The 18893-nt window shown below is 36.7% G+C and overlaps 1 protein-coding gene across 1 annotated transcript in view; it reads left to right on the top strand.

The window, feature by feature from the left end:
• The first annotated feature begins 1524 nt into the window (after window positions 1–1524).
• Window positions 1525–18893, top strand: part of slc39a10 (solute carrier family 39 member 10) — a 39911-nt gene continuing 22542 nt past the window's right edge. Inside the window, exon 1 of the mRNA XM_062432023.1 lies at window positions 1525–1577. The gene's annotated coding sequence lies outside the window, so the exon portion shown is untranslated. The remainder of the gene's footprint in view (window positions 1578–18893) is intronic.

The raw sequence follows: 18893 nt of genomic DNA, 5'->3' as shown, positions 1-18893 counted from the left end.
TTCTTTGTCTGCCAAGTTATTTCTTCTCACCAGGCCGTCTTTGTGTTAGAGCGTTTCACTTGATTATCTTCATAAGGTAGTATAACTTGTTATTGAGATTTTATTACTGGTTATAAGTAAGTTCTAGCCTAAAATGAAAATTACCATAACTCTCTAGGTGTTATATTTACACTGACAAGTTTGAAAACTGCTTTGTCAAAGTCAGAATTTCTTATTTCAAGCATCTTATCCTTTTAATCTCTTAACATATTAATAATAGGATAGATAAACACTAGTTTTAAGACATCTTTGGGGTTTTTGAGGCTAGATATATTTACTCAGTGGCGATTTTAGACCCTTTTTAGGGGTGCTTAGATCAAATTGAGGGGTGCTTGAGCAAATATAAGTACATTATTGTTGCATTTTTTCCCTAAAAATGATTTTATATAAATGTAATTATTTTGTGAGCCTGTATATTAGATATGGGACAAACACTTAAGCTACAGGCTCAAATGGTTTCATTTTAACAGGTCTAATGTACTTTGGATAGTTCTGTCATTAATATTGTCTTTACCCTTCAGGGTTCATTAACTATCTTCGGGTCCTCTCTGTAGAAATCAGATTTATCCTGAACCATTATTATTATACATTATAGTAGACCACTCTACTATGTATTGATGTAATTTACATTATCCAGTAGTGAAATGAATTATTTAGCAGAGAGGGTTTGAACACTTGAAGGGCATTGTATGTCAAATTGCACTTGTACTACTCACCTGATGAACAGTACAAGTGCAATACAGTTAGATGAAAAAGTGCAATTTACCTGAGCATTATTTATTATTGTGTTACTTATCTGTGCATAATTTATTACTTTAACCTTTACTTATGCCTTTTTATGCTGATTTTTGGTGCTGCCAGCAAAATTTTGTTGTGTTGTTATATGCAATGACAATCTCTATCTATTTACGGTATCTATCTATCTATCTATCTATCTATCTATCTATCTATCTATCTATCTATCTATCTATCTATCTATCTATCTATCTATCTATCTATCTATCTATCTATCTATCTATCTATCTATCTATCTATCTATCTATCTATCTATCTATCTATCTATCTATCTAAATTCTCATTAGGAGCTGAGCCCCCCTTAAAGGTCTGATCCCAGAATCGCCCCTGTATTTACTTGTTTTAAAAAAAATGTACACAGTCAATTTTTCCTGTTCTGTTGACAGATAATTTGCTTATTTAAAGTCATATATTCCTCATGTCATTACTTTATTTTTGTTGTTTTTATAAGTCTAGTTTTTGCAGTGCACACACACACACACACACACACACACACACACACACACACACACACACACACACACACACACACACACACACACACACACACACACACACACACACACAGCTTTCTTCAATGCACAGAGTAGACTACTCTAGCCCCGCCCCCCCTTCCTTTGCGTGGGGATTCTACGTTAAATACGTAAGAGCTGTTAGTGAATGAGGCGCTTAGTGCGTTGACGTAGAGCAGACGTATTTTTTGGTACCGAGCGGAGAGGAGATGCACACGGCACTCGAGTGAGGTAACTATATATATAAAAAAAAAAAAAACCCGACATTTGTTATCATTCACTCCCACAACATGGACCCGGGCAACGTCTCGACACGACGTGTAGAGTATTATATGTCAGAGTCGGTGGGACAGTAACTAGGAAATGTGTGACAGCTTTGTTAAGGTTGCTCTTTGTAGGCTCTGAGCTAATTTCCTGCATGTCTGCTAGCTGAGCTTAGCTGGTTTTTATAACAGGAACTAAAGAGCTGTAGTTTCACACGTGGCTTATTGGTGTTGTTTTTTAAGGTGTGGTGTGTGGGGGGTATTTGTGATTGTTTGGTGTTGGTTGTTGTATCGTCTTGTTAGTTTTTTTTAATTTTTTGGTGCTGCTATTTTTTTTTTTTTGGTAAGGCACGTTTCAATGACGAGGTGAAGCTTCCTGACCATGTGCAGTGCAAGAGGGGGGGGGGGGGGGGGGGGGGGGGGGGGGGGGGGCTGTCTGTCTGCCTGCCTGCCTGCCTGCCTGCCTGCCTGCCTACTAAATCCAGGCTGGGGCAGTGGTAGTAGTGTTAGTAGTGGAGGGCATCATGTGTGCACTAATTTAAATAGTTATGTCTTTCTGTGTAATAGTGACTTTGTGTTACAAATATGAAGACAATGGTGTAGTTTTGGGGCAAAGGGTGGCTGCTGTCGGCATACTGAAGCCAGGCTGGGTTAGTGTGGGGCATCATCTGTGTACAAATGTAAATAGTTATGTCTTTCTGTGTAATAGTGACTTTATTATTATTTTTTACACATGAGGTCTTGGTGTTACAAATGTGAGTGGTGTAGTTTTAAATAAAAACACCCGGAAACAAACAGTCGTGTTGAAGATGTAAATAGTTCAGTTTTTCCTCTTTAATGGAGAGTTAATTATTTTTTTTTATACTTAAGGTCTTTTGCAGCTAATGTCATGATACTGCTAATACTAATCATTTGCACTAGAGCCTGACATATATATTGGTCAACCGATATTATTGGCCTATCACAGATACATTAGTAGTGTTTATGAAGTCCTATATGTGCATATATATATATATATAGTTTATTCTTAAACTTTAAAATATGACTCCATTACATATCTTTGAGGGTTAACTATTTGTTTTAAACCTAATGCCTTGCGCTGCTAATGTGAAGATACTAATGACAGAGCCCGACCGATATATAAGGCAACTAATATTATTGGCCTATCACTGATAGTTCAGTATTGGTGTTTATGCAGTTCTATATGTACCAATATATATATATTTTTTTTTAAAGATTGTGTGTATAGGCCACATTTAATGTATATTTAATTAAGTTTAATAATAATGAAAGGCTGCATTTTATGTGTATTTAATCCTTTTTTTAAGTCAAGGTTAATATATAAGTTGAATACATTTTTAATTCCCAGTTAAGTTTGTTTTTAGTTAAGTTTATTCTTATTATTCTTATTTTATGTGGAAAATATTGAAAAATTCAAATTCTCTTCTACTTTTTCTTTTGTCTCTATCATAGCATGTGATATCACTGCAGCATATAGGTTACATTCAGACAGCCCATGTGGTGCTTGTAGCTTAAAGTACTGGATTTATACAAGTGTTTTTATATATAGTAAGAGAGTTGAGGCACTAGTAATAGGGGGGGAAAAAGAAGCTTGGACCCAACCGTGATTAACCACAGTTTTCACCCACCTTGTGGAGAGCTCGTGGCATGTATGGGACCCTCTGCTGTGAACTGGCTTTTGGTCATATGCTAATTTGGCAATTAAGTTCAGTAAGACTCAGGGTTTTTTTTTCTAAGAAGGTGCACATATAAAGAATTTGCTTTGGTATTGAGGTGTATAAAGGTCTAAAATATACAATTCTAAGTGAGGAGAGCTGCTAGAGGTGTGTAGGTCCTGGCCACAGCGGCTGATACGCTGCAGGCTGTCCTTGTCCTTGGCGGTCGTAGCCCTTGTGTTGACCAGATGGTAATGGAGGAGGTGAGGATGGACTCGATGATGGTGGCGTAGAAATGCACTGTCATTGACTTTTGCAGGTTGAACTTCTTCAGCTGCTGCATGAACTACATCCTCTGCAGAGCCTTATTGGTGAGGCTGCTGATCTTTTCCCCCACTTGTGAGGTCCGTCCTGGGTGATGATGGTCCTTAGTAGGTGGAAGGACTGAACTAGGGAGTTAAAAAAGGGTGGTGGGGCGGTTGAGGTTGTGCTGGTATATATTGGGATTATTCAGTGTAAAAGAGTTGAATTTACCGAAAGATTTAGAGTGAATATTGCGTGCAGGTGTGTCTTCGAAGTTCTGTAATCTTTCAGAGATTGTATTCCCATTTATAAATTGGCTCTGAAAGTCTGTCGACTAATGGACCCCAAGCAGAGATAAACACTGACCCCCCTCCATCCCTCCCTAGTGTGGTAATTAAGAGGAGCACAAAAGAAGTTGTGTTATCAGAGGATTATCACATGCATGTTGTTTTTCTATAGGTTGATTGTCTATAAGTGCAAAAAGGCCAATCATGTGAATCCCCTTCATACAGTTTATTATTCTGTCCTTTACATGGTGACACAAGTCAAGAGTCTACAGTACACATATCTAAATGATAACCATATATAATGAGCACAGTTTAATATATAGGAAGTCATATTCCCATTATAGGTGTAAGTGCTTAATAGTGTGCAGATGGGAGATCATGTGAAACAGCTGTTGCTCATAACATACTGACATTTTAGTATTCAAAAAGCATTTTAGCCAAAGTCCACTGTCACATGCCATTCATTTCTCTATTTCATTAAACTAATATATTTACACTACAACAATTAAATGTTTAACTGCTATCTGCTAAAGTATGAAAAACTTTTTTAGGGATGTCATCACTGACACAGTCCCCGTCCTCTAGAGCAGGGGTGTACAACTCATTTAAGTTCAAGGGTCACATACAGCCCAAAAACCCTCCTAGGGACAGGTGTTGAAAATTAGCTTTAGCTATAAACACTGTGATACCTGCATCAGACAGTTGTCCTAGCCTGTCTATGTTCATTGTATCTGTCCCTATTAAATAAACCATAATAATAATAATTTGATCTCAAGTGGGCCGGACCACTAAAACCACTGCATAATAACATACAAATATTAGCCTATAGATAATATAACTTTACTATAATAAACCATCTATTTACTGAAGAAAAATGAGTGCAATTTTAACAATATTATGTCTTATTTTATTCCACATTTTGCATAGAAGCTGCTGATTGACAACATTTTGCACAATGTTCAATATATTAATATTTTAATTATGTCCATAATATGTATTCATTGTTTTTTTAGACTATGGTATTCTGGTCAGGGTGGGAAAAAAACCTGGGATTACTTTTCTACAATTTATCATACTTCACAAAGTTATCCAGTGGGCAAGATTAGACCCCTTGGTGGGTTGGTTCAGGCCTGCGGACCGTATGTTTGACACCCCTGCTCTAGAATATCCTCACATTATTCTCGATGATCTTCATGAACTTAAAAAGAAATCTCCACTGATTTAACATTACACTCAGATTACTCCACTCACTCTTTCTTGTCAAAACCCTGGTGCTGAAGCGATGTAGATCTTTGGGTGTTTTATACTAATAACAGATAACGTGGCCTTAAACCACTAACCTCACAGATCTGGTAATCTCATTTTTTTATTTTCTAACCCCACACCGCCAGATTTCTTTTCATTTTCAAACTTGATATCCCAACCCTTCAACTGATGCCGTCTTTTATCAGACTTTTCTCAGCTCCCTCTAGAGCCGCAAAAGGCTTTACACAACTTTTTCTCACGTACGCAGCACAATAATTTGCAGACATGTGAAACTCTTGCACTTCACATAATTCACTGTCTTTAGAGTATTAAAGTATGTTCCCATCCACTTTTTTTGTTTAACTCCTCGCATACGTCAAATAATATCTTAAGATGTGCGGCAGTGGTAGAAAAGTTGGCTTATTGATAAAGAAATAATAAAGAGTAATGGACACTTTTATTGCTTTCTGCCCTTCACTGTTTGGTGTTTCCACTTCACCAGAAGTACAGAAAAGTAATCAATTCCCCTTCATACCTAAATATTGTGTGTCTGATCCATTAAATCACACGTCAATCATATAAATGTCACCTCACTGTAGTGATGAACCACATTTTATATTGTATTTATTTTTTGAATCACATTTTTAGTTTTAGTTTAAATTTGCACAGCATTTACATGGAAACAATCCGGCTCCTTGAACTTATAGCTATACATTAATTTATTTATTTAACCTTACTTTAGTCTGAGCTAGTGGAGATAAATGATTGCCCTACTCAATTAAAAAAGGTAGTTATATATCAAATATGAGTCGTTCAACAGGGTTGCAAAGCTTCCTCCCATCGACTACCAACACAAAATGTGAGTGTGTGCCGCTTGTTCACATGACAAGTTTTACAAAACATTAATTTCATTAAAGTCATGTTTTGCTGGCATCTAAAGTAGCTACAAAAATAATACCACCCCTGTGATTTTGGAGATACCTGACCCAGAATAATAATCATCTGTTTTCCCTCGTCAGACTGTAACATTTTAGGTTCACAGAGGTGAAAGCATCAGGGGGCAGAAAACATTTAATGAAAACAGAACTTTAAACGTACTTTATAACTATCTCACAAAGGTGAATCACAGTCGTCCTTTATCACCTGTGAAAAAGCTAATCAAAGCACAACAGGAACAAAGGTCTCAAGTTACAGGTGCACTGGTTTTCCTAAAAAAAACCCCAATATATATATAGATTCCTACAAAAATATTACCTCATAAACAATCAATCAATCAGTCACACTTTACTAATATAGCACCTTTCATACAGGCTAGTGTAGTTCAAAGTGCTTTACAGTTGATTGACAAGCTAAAAAAAACAAAACAAAGAACAAATAAAGACAAAAATTGAGACCATTGCACAACACAGAAAAAAAGGATGATAAAAATGTTTATATAATATAGGTAAAAAAATAAAACTTAAATAAATAAGTAAAATAAGAGAAAGTGTAAAAAATAAAATAAAACTAGGTTAAAATAGATTAAAAAGACAAAATAAAAGTAAAATTAGATTAAAAAAAAGATGAAGTTTAATAAAAAAGAGATTGAAAATCAATAAGAAGATAAAACTTATATAATTATAATAATAAAAATAAAAGTTTAGTAAAATAAAGTAGAAAGTCATCACTTATGACCCCCTAGAGGTGTGTGTGTGGCGGTGTATTTATTTACAGAGATCCTCCCCTCTGTGTGTATGTGCTTATTATTTCGTTGTGTTTCAGGGCGTCAACCTTTAGGCAGTTAAAGCCCCGCACCTTATAACAACATGCAGGGTTTGAAGTTAGGGGCTGTGTCCTTTATTCACTCATTCATACTGCCTAAATAATAAACACTGAATAGTTCACTCAATAGTGAGCAGGAAGTCAAGATTTCGGACAAATGTTGAGTATTGCAATGGTGGGATTGTGAGCAGGAAGTAGGCTAGTGGAGATATTTACACACAGCGTTTGGACCCTCAAATACAATGGCGGAGGGTAAACGTAGTGCACTATGTAGTAAATAGGGAATGATTTCGGGCACAGCCTTGGACTCAGGTTACATTGCTGTCTCCATCTCTCCTCTCCTCTGCTCTCCTCTGCTCTGCTCTGCTCTCTCTCCGTGTGTCATTGATTTATGAAGAGCAGCAGGTCTGTGTGTCTCGTTGACCGAGGGTGGGGCTGAGCCACACACACACGCACACACACAGAGCAGAGAGGATGAAACTTTGTATTCACACAAAATCCAACAAAGCTGCACCTTCCTGCAGGGTTGTGCGGAGCTGTAAGCCAGGTTCTTTGCACTTGGTCCTGTCACAATAACTACTTTTACTGGATGATATATTGTGTCAAATAATTGCGATAAACAATATTATTGTCATTTTACAACCATTTCATACCACTGATACAATGATAATATAAAAGCACACCTTTAAAACAAAGCACAGTTATTAGTTACATAAAGCAGAACAGCTGTGAGATTCATAAAACACAGACGTGTATGTGGCGACGTCTCTTTTATTACAGTTTAAACATCCTGGTATTAACTGTTCTCTTTGTCTCTCTTCTCGTTAGGCACAGTCAAATAGAGAGGACAAAAGAAACATCATGCATTCGGGATTAGTGAAGATTTATGTCTGATATAATACCGTTAGCTTCAGTGTTGACTCGTGAATTGTCTGTGTAGCGATTTAAATCGATTAGTGCCACGTATGTAACGTGCCTCCATATGTGCCAAGAAGATGAGTAAATGTTTATCTCACATACTGATGAGCATTAATTATATTTTGAGGACTCAGGAGCTCTTACTCAAGATGCATGATATGGGACAGAGCTTCAATTAAAACGGGTAATTCAGTAAATTAAGTAGTTAGGGTTCTCACAGGAGACAGATTAATTCAAAATTGGTCAACATTAAAGCTGCAGAGGCACAGATATCCTTACTTTTATTATTTTGTGTAAGTCAAGTTTTAAAAATGTTTCAATCTTATATTTTCCACAATAAAACCAACAATGTAGTTATTTGAAGATGTGGCACTCACAGGAGATAGATAAGAGGTTAAAATTTAACCTGCAGAGGCACAGATGTCCTTACTTTTATTCTTAAATATGGGTCAAGTTTTAAAAATGTTTCAGTCTTATATTTTCCCTAACATGCATGATATGGGGCAGAGTTTAAATTAAGGGCACTCATAAGAGATAGATTAATTGATGAATGGTCAAAATTGCAGATGCAGAGGCACATATATCTTTACTTTTATTCCTAAATATGAGTCAAGTTTAAAAAAAAAAGAAGCTTCAATCTTATATTTTCCAAGGCCTTTTGCTAAATTCTGCCTCTCAAACTCCACGTCTCCAGTTTCTGGTGCAGCCTCTCTCTAATGAATTAACAATCTCAAACTCTGATGTTATTTTCTCATACTTGGACAAAGCTCCTCTGAAGTCACAGAGGTTGTTATGAAACCGGCAATTTCTCAGCAGGATGAGTAAACTGGCCCGTACGTGTGATACTGGTTGAATTCCCCCTTTAAGATGTAAGCCGCATTAGTCCTGCTTTATGATTGCGCCATACACACACAAGCTTGAAAGTATAGCTTAAGGATATTATGTTGAGACGGTGTGTCATTGTGAATTTCTAAAAACGCTTACAGTGCCACCATAAATAAGTTGTTGCTTTGGTGATGTAGTAAAATAGCCTCCAGAGGTCAGAAGATTTTACATCCCATGAAATAAGAGTTGTACAAAGTGATACAGGTGCAGGGCAGAGCTGGAAAAGAGGCTCAGGAAACACAGACAGATGGTTCATCCTGAGTTGAACCATTCAGTTTATCACAACAATACAATACAACCAACTTTGTCATTGATTGTTGTTGCTGAAATTGTGTTTTTATAGCTGAATATCTGAAGTAGACGTGTGGGCAGAAAACTCAGACTTAGCATGTCATTATTATAGATCATTTAGCTGCTTATATTTGGGTTACACTGGGATGTTAAAGAAAGCAAATACAGTATAGCAGTGTTGGGGAGTAACTAGTTACCTGTAACGGTCACTACAGTGTTTTCATTACAAAATAAATGTAACTGTAATCCGTTACAGTTACTGGGATAAAATGCCATTAAATTAGAGTTACTTGTGAAAATGTTGATGATTACAAAGGAGGTTACATCTGAAATCAGACCATTAAGATTTTGCTCAGGAGGCTTTTTCCTCATTTTTAAATATTTAACATGTTACTTAATACATATATTGCTGTTTTAATTCTTTGAAATCAATATGTTTTTAATATGTTGTAAATAAATCAAGACGGTTAGGGTTAGGGTCCTTATTTGGAGCACACATGGACTTAACGGTGTCATACCATGCCAGACTTTTGACTTTTTTCATAAAATATCTTAATTTTATATTCTAAAATCTACATGAACTAATGAATACATTTTTAAATGAGAGATACATCTTGCTTTATAAGAAATTATCTCCCTTATAAATCAGTATGTCAATATCCATGAAAAACACCTGAACTTAGATTTTGTTGGGCTTAATGTGTACACTAATAAAAAAGTAATCAAATGTAATAAGAGACTTTGATAAAGTAATTGAAATAGTTATATTACATTTTAAATAGGGTAACTAGTAATCTGTAATCTATTCCATTTCTAAAGTAACCTTCCAACCCTGCTGATCATGTCTGGGTGTCGAGTTTTTGTTAAAACTGGTTTTATGCAGTCTGAGCGTCCTCGAATTTCCTGTTTCGTAAGGTTTACTGTGCAAAGACAACAGACAACATAAAGAAGTAGATAGATGTTGAAATCAACCTTTCTTGCTATTGTATGCCTGCTATTTTGTGTTAAGTCTACCTTAAAGTATAATGACAAAAAATGGCCTTTAGCAATAAATGTTTTATTAAATTGAATCATTATTTATTGTTGTTGTACTCACAGGATAACACAGTAGCAGACAGACTATAAAACCTTGTCTGAAAACATTACACAAAGAGAAATAAGGAGAAGAATTGTTGAAAAATGTTTGAGTAAAACATTCTTATAACCTGAGAGTGTGTGTGTGAGTGTGTGTGAGCGCTGCCAGAGCTTCGTTCAGCGTTTTCATTAACTACATCTTTTGTTGAGCTAAATTGCCTTTTTGCATTCATTAGTTTCTTGGTTGTATGCCAGGATCCCAAGGGTGTTTCAGGTAAAAGTGAACCAGAGCCGACAACTTTAGAGACCCACTTCATTTCCTATCTTCCCCCCCACTTTTAAAAAACCACAACATTTATCAGCACTGAGATTTTTAAACGTTTTAAAAGAAGCTTTTTTTTTTTTTTTTTTTTTTTTTTTTTACAGTAGACTACAAAGACTCTGCTGCTGCCCCGCTGCAGGTTTCTCGTAAGAATTTAGTCAACATGGGTTCGGCTGCTCCTGTTTGTTTTAGTGCTCACAATGTACACAGTCTGCTACATGTAACACCATTCCCACTCTCCTGCTGTTTATAATACAGCCTTCAATACATACACACACGACACTACGAACACTACAGCACCACTACAGCTAGTTTCTAGTTTGTAATCCTTCCTAAGTAGTAACGTCATACTGCCCATCAAACTTTTATGCTCTTAAATAGGCATTGTGTGATTCTGTGACTGTGATTGGGATAAATATTTAAAGACGACAAGCAGGAAACTGGAGTTTAGGAGAGGATCGACTTCCTGAAGCTCTTGCACTTTTAATGTGTGAAGCAACGGCGCCCCGCTTAGAAGAGCAAAAGGTAACACATTTTGTTGAAGGGCCGTGCTTCAAAAGTTTGTCAATTCTCACGTCGATACGGCTGTGATTATCAGAGGAGGCACACAGCTGTCAGTAGCACCAAGGAAAATGTGCTTGAGTATGTTTTTCCACACATTTTTAACACATAATACTGTATTTTCAGCATTTTCATTAAATGTTGTAGTGAATTTCAGTCACATTTGATAACTAATTCATTCATTTGTAACATAAACCATGTTTAAATAGGACTTAATTGTCATTGGCAGCATTAAAGAGATGACATTAGACACACCTGTCATGCTGATGCAAGATTGCAATAATAAAACAAGTCACTTGCACTCTGACTTCAACCCACAAAATGGATTCAAATAGAAAAATAATTAAATATTTCATTTTAATTACAGCTATAGGCTCCAGTTATGCATTTAGGTTAGTTTGCACACATTTATTGTTCCCACCATACTTCAAGTAATAAGATAAGATATTCCTTTATTAGTCCCAGCAGCAAGTGGATAGTAAAAATAGAGAGAAAAGAGCATCAATAAAAAGAATAAATAATAATAATATAATGATTCTGCAAGACAAGACATGGGTCCATTTAGGGCTTTAAAATGTTTCCTCAAATGTAGCCTGGGATGTTTTGACTTTTATAAATGAAATATTTGGCTGAATTTTATATATTTTGTAGGCTTTTTTGTTATCTGTGCAATCTTTCATCATTTAAATGACTGTGGTGGGGGCTCGTTGATACATTTCACACATGTTTAAAAGTTGCTGGTTTACATCAAGACAAAAAAAGTAAAAAATCTAAACCTACAGTAGAAATACACACACACACACACACACACACACACACCGTGAGTAGATGGTCAGGTGGTTGATCCTTGATACAGCTCCCTGACTGCTGCTCAAACACATTTCTCTCCCTCCTCCCCCTCTTCTTCCTCCTCCTCCCCCTCCCTGCACAAATTAGTGAAGTCACTGGACCTTAAAACACTCAACCTGTTACTTATGTTGGTTGCTGTGGTGAACATATTTTTTTTCATCAGTGTGTCGTGAGCTCCTGTCTTTTTTTTTGTATGTGGCTTATTTGCGACTAAAGGTAAGCATCACTCAGGTGTTATTTCTTTGACATCTGCAACAGTGTCTTCTTCGGCTGATTGTTCTGTTTACTCGTAGTCTCGGCCTCGCGGTCTTTAAAAAAAAAAAAAAACAGGCTCTTCTACTCTGTGATGAACATGCTTCCAGGCCACAGAGCATCAGCTATGCACCTGCGTCTTTTACCACAATGATCTCTCGCTCTGTTATGCATTGAAACTCCTTGATGCCACCCAAGGAATTCAGGACTATATGCAGCATTTTTAAATCAGCGACATCTCTTAATACCTTGAGCTTGATGTGGTAACGTGGGGATATTTGACTTGGTAAGGCGTACAAAGAAGCTGTGGGTTTTTTTAATTATTATTTACAACCTGCATGTGTCATGGTAGCCCACAGCCTAATTTAACTATTGCACACTGTTCCAGGTCACATTTGGATCTATTTTTACATCTGAGAGAAGTAAAAATACGTTTTTTATTTTAGTCTGAAATTTGACGACTTCCTCTAATGTGATCCTTTAAAAAATTAGGATACCAGTACCAATCCAAATACCATTTAAATGATACTGATACCAACTGAGTACTTAATCCGATGCCTATTACACATTTAATGCTCTGTCTTTTATCAAGTGTAACAGGCGTGTAGTGTAGTCACACTTTAGAGAATTTAGGTGACATCTCAGCTGCTGAACTGCTAAGCGCGCTAATTCAAATTCACCACGACTTGACCACCAGACAGGTTGTAGCTGCTGTGGCAGTGGACCAATCACATGTTGCATTAAATCCAAGAACGCTTGCATTGATTGGCTGTGAGCAAGTCAATACAAATAGTCATATTTTCTAGTTCTGAGTCCAAAAAAGATTGATTGAAGGTATCGTTTGACGGGAGACAGTTCGATACCACTTGGTATCGAGTACCGATACCTTGTCCTACCCAGAATATACAAAAAAGGGAATATTCAAACTGTCCGTTCTTCATATTTAATATATTAAATGGTTTTATTCTCCTGTTTAATATAACATCAAACCTACATTTATCTGTTACTGATGAGGTATTTATGAATGATATGTGGTTCAGAGGTTCGGTACAGAGACTCATTATACTGTGACAGGTCAGAATATGAACAGTATATGTGAGACTTAACACCACAGAATGGCTGCAGAGTATTTACTGTATTGTAAAGTGTACATTTGGCATCCTACTTAAGATGATCAACACAAACACTTTGCTTAGCTGCTTGGAGAAACTAGAAAAACTTGCTTAGACTTAGGGTTTAACTTCTTGTTTATTCAGTTGTTTTCTCATTCAGTTGCTGGCAAGCGTGTTTAGGATCATCTTTTGACCTACCAACTGGGCTGTCTACATTTCTTTGAATATGTCAGGTATTTGAGTGAGGAAGAGATTTGCAGGAGACCTACCAAACAGTTTAAGATTACATTCTTGATCACAGGTTTGTTAGTTTGACAAGTTAAAAGGAGTACCTTGATCATTGTGTGTTTCTTCCGTAGGTGTTTTTTGTAGAGATAGTGTGTGATTGTCCAACCACCAGGCATTTACTTACCCACGCTTCTTTTTAGACAGTTGAGCTAAGATGTAATGATTTCATATTCAGTTTGGCAGTGTTGGTAAAATAACTTGCAGCCTCACCAGTGCTGTTGTTATTTCTCTATCTATCTATTTATCCCTTTTTCATTACTATTTCATACATTTCATGATTTGACAGCAGATCGTCATCCTCCCAAGGCTTTCACAGACCATCTGCTGTGTGAGTTGGATCCATGTGGTAGCTGACATCTGCCCCCATCTTGCCTCGGGCCTTGCTCAGAAAACCTCCAGTCCAGTCTGACATGTTTGTTTTAGTTTTTTTTTGAGAGTCAAGAACAAATTGTGATTTCACTCCCCACATCTATAGTGCTAAGTTTTTAGTGATATACAGCTTCCTGGTTTAGCCGTATGGATTAAGAAATTGCGACTTTGTTGTTTTGTGATACCCCGAGGACCTGCTTTGCTTTTGTATCTTATTTTATAAAGGTCATAATAATATGCAGGCATGGAAAAACCTTATGTATATTTATTGAATTTTGAAGGCCTACAGTGTTTTGTCTTTGAGGTTATAGTAAAATATGCCAGTGTGAAGGAAAAATCAGTTTATTTAAAAGTAGTTTGGATCTAGGGTGGAAAAATACCCACAAAATATCCACATGGGCGCTAGGGCTGCTAAAGAATGACGTTTGATTATTCCTTCTTAAAAAAAAAACACATGGGTTTGAAACACTGGTTGTGTATAAATACGGACCAAAAAGTGAAGCCAACATATATCCTTTCTGGGAGCTGCCATTGTGCTTGTGTGACGTCATTTGGAGCCGGAGTCTGAGCGGAGGAGTCAGGCTTTTTGTTTGGTTTCAGAGCAGCGGTCAATCATAATGTCACCCCCCTCTTTTTTATAACGTCAAATAAATGAGCACTCGGACAAACATCAGCATCATAAGAAGTACTTAAAATGACAGAAACTATCTTTGTTAACTTATTCTCTGAACTATATTTTATAGTAATTACAAGTTATATAGTATTATACAGTTAAGTAGTGATATTCAGCTTCAAGCATCACGTTTTTGTTGAATCTGCCTCACTCTCTCTCTTCAGGTCTGCTGAATTAGAAACATCTGAGAGACTTACAATTGACGTTTTGTAACATCAGCTGATAAAACGCGTTGCACTGCAGCATTTTACACATCGCACCGCTAATATCACCTGTTTAGTTGGAGCCGTTCATATACTCTGAGCCGGTTAGCCTGAAACTTGTTACTATAGTAACGTCACGTTACCTATTTTTGTTAGTGGTTTTTTACGTCAGTTACCTGAGGATTAACGTTGTTTATGTTGACATCACATGGCGCTGTTTGCATTAGTGTTTCGGGCTCCGCTGTTTTTTTCTGAGCAGGTTCTGCCTCAGATGATGTAGATTTATGTTTTAACCAGCGGTCTGTGTTTGTTTCCTTAAACTTAATATCACTGTTAGCATGTCTGTGTTTGTTTCCTTTACTTAATATCACTGTTAGCGTGTCTGTGTTTGTTTCCTTAAACTTAATGTCACTGTTAGCGTGTCTGTGTTTGTTTCCTTAAACTTAATATTACTGTTAGCGTGTCTGTGTTATGCTAACGGTAGGTGCAGAGAGAGCTACAGGTGTGTTCAGGGTCGAAGTCAGACAGTCAGTCGGACACAGCGGTTTCGACCAGTCGTCCTGCAGTAAGCAGACGTTGGTTGAACATTAATATACATCGCTGTAAATTTTTTGAAGACTGTGCTGTGGGAAACCCTGAATGATTTAGGGAGGCTTTAGAACATTTTAGGGAGGCTTAAGCCCCCCCAAAACTGGCCTAACGACGACCATGTCCCACACCATGAAACTCCATTTAAAACTTTAGACCTCTCTCTTCTCTCTCTGAGAGATTTACAATGCAAAACATGTAATTCAGTAGCTTAATTTTTTATACAGATTAAGTAATATTCATATGGAGTACAAATCATTCGCTCTGCATCTGAGTCGGGTTTTGGACTCTTCGCCATCATTACCACACGGCTGATATTGAATTATTTTGCTTAAGTTTCAGCTTGACTGACATTTAGTTCTCAATCAATAAAAGTGATGAGATGACTTTGTATCGTTTTAAAAATTACGATACCATTACCAATCCAAGTACCCTAAAAGTGATACCAAGTGGGTACTTTCATTAGATACCCATCATGTAAATAGAAGCATTAAATTGCATAAAATACCACTATTCCTCCACATCTAAATGACTTGATTTTGACACAAATGCAGTTTGAAAGTCTTCAAATTATTATAAATACAAAATGCTCAAAATCAGTAGATAGTCAAATAGTCATATATTTTCTAGCTTTAGGTGCAAAAAGTATTGATTGCAGGTATCGTTCAATGGGAGACGTTTCGATACTACTTGGTATCTATTTATTTTGGTTGATACCTTAAAGGTATCGCGTACCAATACCCAGCCCTAGTGACTATCTGTCATGCAGTTCAGTGGCCCAGGACCACGCGAGAAATTGCGACATCCTGCTTTTTGTCCATAATGCAATATCAATTTTCTCAACTGGACGTCTGTTTCTTTTTTTATATAGTCGAATAGAAAATATAGAAATATAGCATATTTGTTGACAGCCCCATCATAACATTGTCATCAAGGCATTGTGAAGTGGTCGCTTTTTGCTTCTCCCTGTGTGAAAAATCTCAAGATCAGAGGAAAAATCTGTGATTCTACTTATCTTCTCATCTTTATACTTGTTTTGTAAAACCAAATGTGACGTTTGATGACATTTCTGGAATACCAGCAAAGGTTTTAAGGCTTCACTCTTTGTTCCGTTTCCCTTGCAGACACCGTCTTCAGATTCAGATAAGAGGGAAGTGTACAGTCGTGTGAGAATCATATGAAGCAGCTTAAGGGCCAAAGTCAGTCGTCGTCCCCCCCCCCTCCTTTTGAGAGAAGAAAAAACAGGGTTTCCGTTGTCATCGATGACCTGGAAAAAGATGAGGCAAAATATTTCTGAGCATGTAGCGCCGTGTAGAGAGTTTTATGTTTCCCAGCTGTTCAAATTTGCTTCGTTATTATTGACTGTTAGAAAAATCTGTCAAGAAAAAAATCTAAAGAAAACCTTGAGTGTCTCCTGAAGGCCAGCCAAACCAGATAGACATGATTAAGCTAAACATTAAAGGAGAGGGAAAAAGCAATTAATACTAACTTTACTTTAATGTTTTTCCCTTTAAATTGCCATTAAACTCTAACGGTAAAGTGCATTCAGTACCGCATGGGGAGCTCAGCGAGGTGTCCTTGCAGCTACACAGCAAATAATGAAAGAAAAAAGCCTTTTAAGGACACCTTGGAAAAGTCAATCAGTGCTGCAAATCTAGAAGATAGTGTGTATAGTAGCTGTTAATTTTGATAATGTTCACAAAAGTTAATGTAAGCACAAATAAAGATAATTAGCTTCACTTTTGCTGGTTCCATGGCGTCGTCTTCGTACATTTTTAACTCAGTCCGCCTTGTTATTCTTTTCCAGTATTGGCTTTCTTTTCCAACTGTTGCCACAACATCTCTCTTGCTTGTTTCAGGTCAAGGATCATTACCAAAGAGTACCTGGGCTGTTTATTAATGCGGCGGCATCGCTGGTTTCCTGCCTCTAATCGAGTGTCCTTCCGTGTTTTGATACCCTGAGCTTTCTTTTTCCGACTTTGGCAGTTCGACAGATTGGATCACGGCAGCTGTTGTAGCTGTAGCGATGTTAATTCTGGACTTAGACGGTGAAACTCTGCTTTAATTTCAGTCTGATTTTAAGCAATGTTTTAATCACAATTTTCATGATACTGTAATGGATTTAACTGAAGGATAATTCTCCTGGCAGTAAAAGAGAAGTAAGCATAACTTGAGCTATTGGTTTAATCTTCTAGGCTCACTGACTTCATATATTATGGAAAAGTGAATGCCCAAAGTTTGTTTCCTTCACAGGTTGTGTTTATTTTCTACACAGATCTACACATACTTGAACATTTTCATTTATCAGACCATCAAAACACCCTTTAAATTGAATTGTGTGCTCATTTTAATCCAGTTTTTTGTTATTAGGGCATCAAAACACCCGTTTAACTGTTACAATAACTCTGATTCAAAAATAGAAAATATATAATATAGTATAAAAAAGACATAAAAGCTTAATGAATAAGATGTTTTAATAAAGTGTGTGTGTGCATATGTGTGTCAGTTATATTTGGGGTTGATGCCAACGTGAAACTACGGCGGGGCAGAAAAATGACGGCGGCTAAATGGTTTAAATGGAGAACAGAGTTGGCTGTTTCATCTCATCTTCATCTTGGTTTGTAATAATTTGTACTTTTGTCACAATTTAGTTATGAGATAAAAAGTTGTTGGTGAATAAATATTACCAGAAGTTTCATTGACAAAATTAACACTGAGCTGTAGATGAGCATATTTCTAAGGTCAGCTGTCCAATTAGCGTCTATTGATTCAGTGTTACAGCCTCTAATGTCTGGTTTTGCTCTAACAAACTTTTTAACATGGTACCGTTTCATCGTGCCGACACGTCTCATTGGAGCGTATTTGTTTTTATTCCCAGTTGTGTTTTGTACTTCTGTGAGCCGGCAGCTGTCAAACTGAGAGTGTTTGAAGTGGCCAACTGTCCTTCGTCCCAATGGAAACACTGTCAAAGACACTTCTTTAAATAAATACACTCTGAAGTTGGAAAGTGTGCATCATACATACATACATAGCCTGCAGCCAAGGCAGCAACTCCACATGATGTACATGATCACTTATTACAATGTGCACAGTGTGTTGTTGGAAAGGTTTCACTGTCCGAGTATGTATGTTTTAAAGTGATAATATGTGAAGAATCAGGGTTGGGAAAGTTACTTTGTAAATATAATAGGTTACAGATTACTAGTAAACTTATTTAAACACTACAACATTGTAGTATCACGAGACTGCAGCTGTTTTAGAGAAAGGCTTCACATAGATAATACATTGGCCAGAGGTATATGGTCATAAATAAACTTTAAAATTGAACCTGTAAGTTTCAGACTTTGTGTCAATGTTCAACTCTAGCATACAAACTTTCAGTGAGACAGTTGTAAACTTTTATACTGCATAAGGAACCGAAAGCAGCTAAAAAGTCTTTTTTCTTCCCCAGGGGATAAACTGTTTTTTGTTCTGTTTATAGTGACCAACATGAAAAAAACAAAAAAACATATGACACAGCACAAGACAAGAAGGAGAAAAATAGACTCAAACAAAGAAGAAGCAACAACAAACATGAAAAAAAAAAAGAAAAAGCATGATGTTTGGCTTTTCTTATCGTACTACGCC

This window comes from Scomber scombrus, chromosome 13 (assembly GCF_963691925.1).
Source record: "Scomber scombrus chromosome 13, fScoSco1.1, whole genome shotgun sequence".
NCBI lineage: Eukaryota > Metazoa > Chordata > Actinopteri > Scombriformes > Scombridae > Scomber > Scomber scombrus.
The sequence above is the reverse complement of the archived record's forward strand: the minus strand, read 5'-3'. Positions and strand labels throughout refer to the sequence as shown.